This window comes from Cyprinus carpio, chromosome A13, assembly GCF_018340385.1.
Source record: "Cyprinus carpio isolate SPL01 chromosome A13, ASM1834038v1, whole genome shotgun sequence".
NCBI lineage: Eukaryota > Metazoa > Chordata > Actinopteri > Cypriniformes > Cyprinidae > Cyprinus > Cyprinus carpio.
Window position 1 is genome coordinate 3,486,308 of NC_056584.1, and position 6,323 is coordinate 3,492,630.

Genomic DNA, 6,323 nt, shown 5'->3' on the forward strand with positions numbered 1-6,323 from the left:
GAGGCAAAAAACACTTACAAACTGCTGTCCTTCTCTGTCGCTCGACTGTTTCTTCTGACAGGCGTTTACAAAACAGCTCTTTAAGTACTTTTTACCGGCTTACTGGCTATTGTCACGCCTCTCTATTTAACAGACCGAAACTGTCCAGTCCCGCGATAGGCAAACGCAAAACCAAACGCCACAATTCACACGTAAGACACACAGTGATTAAAGCAAAGTTTCCCTAGCAACGATAATCACGCAGTACTCTAATGAGAAAACGAGGCAAAAACACTTACAAACTGTCCTTCTCTGTCCTTCTCTGTCGCTCGACTGTTTCTTCTGACAGGCGTTTACAAAACAGCTCTTTAAGTACTTTTTACGTTTACGGCTTACTGGCTATTGTCACGCCTCTCTATTTAACAGACCGAAACTGTCCAGTCCCGCGATAGGCAAACGCAAAACCAAACGCCACAATTCACACTTAAGACACACAGTGGTTAAAGCAAAGTTTCCCTAGCAACGATAATCACGCAGTACTCTAATGAGAAAACGAGGCAAAAACACTTACAAACTGCTGTCCTTCTCTGTCGCTCGACTGTTTCTTCTGACAGGCGTTTACAAAACAGCTCTTTTAAGTACTTTTTACCGGCTTACTGGCTATTGTCACGCCTCTCTATTTAACAGACCGAAACTGTCCAGTCCCGCGATAGGCAAACGCAAAACCAAACGCCACAATTCACACGTAAGACACACAGTGATTAAAGCAAAGTTTCCCTAGCAACGATAATCACGCAGTACTCTAATGAGAAAAAACGAGGCAAAAACACTTACAAACTGCTGTCCTTCTCTGTCGCTCGACTGTTTCTTCTGACAGGCGTTTACAAAACAGCTCTTTAAGTACTTTTTACCGGCTTACTGGCTATTGTCACGCCTCTCTATTTAACAGACCGAAACTGTCCAGTCCCGCGATAGGCAAACGCAAAACCAAACGCCACAATTCACACGTAAGACACACAGTGATTAAAGCAAAGTTTCCCTAGCAACGATAATCACGCAGTACTCTAATGAGAAAACGAGGCAAAAAAACACTTACAAACTGCTGTCCTTCTCTGTCGCTCGACTGTTTCTTCTGACAGGCGTTTACAAACAGCTCTTTAAGTACTTTTTACCGGCTTACTGGCTATTGTCACGCCTCTCTATTTAACAGACAGAAACTGTCCAGTCCCGCGATAGGCAAACGCAAAACCAAACGCCACAATTCACACGTAAGACACACAGTGATTAAAGCAAAGTTTCCCTAGCAACGATAATCACGCAGTACTCTAATGAGAAAACGAGGCAAAAAAAACACTTACAAACTGCTGTCCTTCTCTGTCGCTCGACTGTTTCTTCTGACAGGCGTTTACAAAACAGCTCTTTAAGTACTTTTTACCGGCTTACTGGCTATTGTCACGCCTCTCTATTTAACAGACCGAAATTGTAGTGTTTTTTGATGGGTTAATGGATATTGTAACGCCTCTATTTTTAAGTAAGACACACAGTGATTAAAGCAAAGTTTCCCTAGCAACGATAATCACGCAGTACTCTAATGAGAAAACGAGGCAAAAACACTTACAAACTGCTGTCCTTCTCTGTCGCTCGACTGTTTCTTCTGACAGGCGTTTACAAAACAGCTCTTTAAGTACTTTTTACCGGCTTACTGGCTATTGTCACGCCTCTCTATTTAACAGACCGAAACTGTCCAGTCCCGCGATAGGCAAACGCAAAACCAAACGCCACAATTCACACGTAAGACACACAGTGATTAAAGCAAAGTTTCCCTAGCAACGATAATCACGCAGTACTCTAATGAGAAAACGAGGCAAAAACACTTACAAACTGCTTTCCTTCTCTGTCGCTCGACTGTTTCTTCTGACAGGCGTTTACAAAACAGCTCTTTAAGTACTTTTTTTTTACCGGCTTACTGGCTATTGTCACGCCTCTCTATTTAACAGACCGAAACTGTCCAGTCCCGCGATAGGCAAACGCAAAACCAAACGCCACAATTCACACGTAAGACACACAGTGATTAAAGCAAAGTTTCCCTAGCAACGATAATCACGCAGTACTCTCATGAGAAAAAGACGAGGCAAAAACACTTACAAACTGCTGTCCTTCTCTGTCGCTCGACTGTTTCTTCTGACAGGCGTTTACAAAACAGCTCTTTAAGTACTTTTTACCGGCTTACTGGCTATTGTCACGCCTCTCTATTTAACAGACCGAAACTGTCCAGTCCCGCGATAGGCAAACGCAAAACCAAACGGCACAATTCACACGTAAGACACACAGTGATTAAAGCAAAGTTTCCCTAGCAACGATAATCACGCAGTACTCTAATGAGAAAACGAGGCAAAAACACTTACAAACTGCTGTCCTTCTCTGTCGCTCGACTGTTTCTTCTGACAGGCGTTTACAAAACAGCTCTTTAAGTACTTTTTACCGGCTTACTGGCTATTGTCATGCCTCTCTATTTAACAGACCGAAACTGTCCAGTCCCGCGATAGGCAAACGCAAAACCAAACGCCACAATTCACACGTAAGACACACAGTGATTAAAGCAAAGTTTCCCTAGCAACGATAATCACGCAGTACTCTAATGAGAAAACGAGGCAAAAACACTTACAAACTGCTGTCCTTCTCTGTCGCTCGACTGTTTCTTCTGACAGGCGTTTACAAAACAGCTCTTTAAGTACTTTTTACCGGCTTACTGGCTATTGTCACGCCTCTCTATTTAACAGACCGAAACTGTCCAGTCCCGCGATAGGCAAACGCAAAACCAAACGCCACAATTCACACGTAAGACACACAGTGATTAAAGCAAAGTTTCCCTAGCAACGATAATCACGCAGTACTCTAATGAGAAAACGAGGCAAAAACACTTACAAAACTGCTGTGCTTCTCTGTCGCTCGACTGTTTCTTCTGACAGGCGTTTACAAAACAGCTCTTTAAGTACTTTTTACCGGCTTACTGGCTATTGTCACGCCTCTCTATTTAACAGACCGAAACTGTCCAGTCCCGCGATAGGCAAACGCAAAACCAAACGCCACAATTCACACGTAAGACACACAGTGATTAAAGCAAAGTTTCCCTAGCAACGATAATCACGCAGTACTCTAATGAGAAAACGAGGCAAAATACACTTACAAACTGCTGTCCTTCTCTGTCGCTCGACTGTTTCTTCTGACAGGCGTTTACAAAACAGCTCTTTAAGTACTTTTTACCGGCTTACTGGCTATTGTCACGCCTCTCTATTTAACAGACCGAAACTGTCCAGTCCCGCGATAGGCAAACGCAAAACCAAACGCCACAATTCACACGTAAGACACACAGTGATTAAAGCAAAGTTTCCCTAGCAACGATAATCACGCAGTACTCTAATGAGAAAACGAGGCAAAAACACTTACAAACTGCTGTCCTTCTCTGTCGCTCGACTGTTTCTTCTGACAGGCGTTTACAAAACAGCTCTTTAAGTACTTTTTACCGGCTTACTGGCTATTGTCACGCCTCTCTATTTAACAGACCGAAACTGTCCAGTCCCGTGATAGGCAAACGCAAAACCAAACGCCACAATTCACACGTAAGACACACAGTGATTAAAGCAAAGTTTCCCTAGCAACGATAATCACGCAGTACTCTAATGAGAAAACGAGGCAAAAACACTTACAAACTGCTGTCCTTCTCTGTCGCTCGACTGTTTCTTTTGACAGGCGTTTAGAAAACAGCTCTTTAAGTACTTTTTACCGGCTTACTGGCTATTGTCACGCCTCTCTATTTAACAGACCGAAACTGTCCAGTCCCGCGATAGGCAAACGCAAAACCAAACGCCACAATTCACACGTAAGACACACAGTGATTAAAGCAAAGTTTCCCTAGCAACGATAATCACGCATTACTCTAATGAGAAAACGAGGCAAAAACACTTACAAACTGCTGTCCTTCTCTGTCGCTCGACTGTTTCTTCTGACAGGCGTTTACAAAACAGCTCTTTAAGTACTTTTTACCGGCTTACTGGCTATTGTCACGCCTCTCTATTTAACAGACCGAAACTGTCCAGTCCCGCGATAGGCAAACGCAAAACCAAACGCCACAATTCACACGTAAGACACACAGTGATTAAAGCAAAGTTTCCCTAGCAACGATAATCACGCAGTACTCTAATGAGAAAACGAGGCAAAAACACTTACAAACTGCTGTCCTTCTCTGTCGCTCGACTGTTTCTTCTGACAGGCGTTTACAAAACAGCTCTTTAAGTACTTTTTTACCGGCTTACTGGCTATTGTCACGCCTCTCTATTTAACAGACCGAAACTGTCCAGTCCCGCGATAGGCAAACGCAAAAACCAAACGCCACAATTCACACGTAAGGCACACATTGATTAAAGCAAAGTTTCCCTAGCAACGATAATCACGCAGTACTCTAATGAGAAAACGAGGCAAAAACACTTACAAACTGCTGTCCTTCTCTGTCGCTCGACTGTTTCTTCTGACAGGCGTTTACAAAACAGCTCTTTAAGTACTTTTTACCGGCTTACTGGCTATTGTCACGCCTCTCTATTTAACAGACCGAAACTGTCCAGTCCCGCGATAGGCAAACGCAAAACCAAAACGCCACGATTCACACGTAAGACACACAGTGATTAAAGCAAAGTTTCCCTAGCAACGATAATCACGCAGTACTCTAATGAGAAAACGAGGCAAAAACACTTACAAACTGCTGTCCTTCTCTGTCGCTCGACTGTTTCTTCTGACAGGCGTTTACAAAACAGCTCTTTAAGTACTTTTTACCGGCTTACTGGCTATTGTCACGCCTCTCTATTTAACAGACCGAAACTGTCCAGTCCCGCGATAGGCAAACGCAAAACCAAACGCCACAATTCACACGTAAGACACACAGTGATTAAAGCAAAGTTTCCCTAGCAACGATAATCACGCAGTACTCTAATGAGAAAACGAGGCAAAAACACTTACAAACTGCTGTCCTTCTCTGTCGCTCGACTGTTTCTTCTGACAGGCGTTTACAAAACAGCTCTTTAAGTACTTTTTACCGGCTTACTGGCTATTGTCACGCCTCTCTATTTAACAGACCGAAACTGTCCAGTCCCGCGATAGGCAAACGCAAAACCAAACGCCACAATTCACACGTAAGACACACAGTGATTAAAGCAAAGTTTCCCTAGCAACGATAATCACGCAGTACTCTAATGAGAAAACGAGGCAAAAACACTTACAAACTGCTGTCCTTCTCTGTCGCTCGACTGTTTCTTCTGACAGGCGTTTACAAAACAGCTCTTTAAGTACTTTTTACCGGCTTACTGGCTATTGTCACGCCTCTCTATTTAACAGACCGAAACTGTCCAGTCCCGCGATAGGCAAACGCAAAACCAAACGCCACAATTCACACGTAAGACACACAGTGATTAAAGCAAAGTTTCCCTAGCAACGATAATCACGCAGTACTCTAATGAGAAAACGAGGCAAAAACACTTACAAACTGCTGTCCTTCTCTGTCGCTCGACTGTTTTTTCTTCTGACAGGCGTTTACAAAACATCTCTTTAAGTACTTTTTACCGGCTTACTGGCTATTGTCACGCCTCTCTATTTACTTTCTATTGTCTCTTCTGTTTCCGCGATAGGCAAACGCAAAACCAAACGCCACAATTCACACGTAAGACACACAGTGATTAAAGCAAAGTTTCCCTAGCAACGATAATCACGCAGTACTCTAATGAGAAAACGAGGCAAAAACACTTACAAACTGCTGTCCTTCTCTGTCGCTCGACTGTTTCTTCTGACAGGCGTTTACAAAACAGCTCTTTAAGTACTTTTTACCGGCTTACTGGCTATTGTCACGCCTCTCTATTTAACAGACCGAAACTGTCCAGTCCCGCGATAGGCAAACGCAAAACCAAACGCCACAATTCACACGTAAGACACACAGTGATTAAAGCAAAGTTTCCCTAGCAACGATAATCACGCAGTACTCTAATGAGAAAACGAGGCAAAAACACTTACAAAACGTGCAGTGTTGGGGGTTCTCAGTCGCTCGACTGGAAACCACTGCTGTCTGACAGGCGTGTTACAAAACAGCTCTTTGTGCTTACTGGCTATTGTCACGCCTCACAGCAGTGAGTAGTGAACAAACACCCCCACACACACACCGTGATTACACACCCAGTGGGCAGCCATATTGCTGCGGCGCCCAGGGAGCAGTTGGGGGTTCGGTGCCTTGCTCAAGGGTCTCACCTCAGTTGTGGTATTGAAGGTGGAGAGAGCACTAGATATTCACTCCCCACCTACAATCC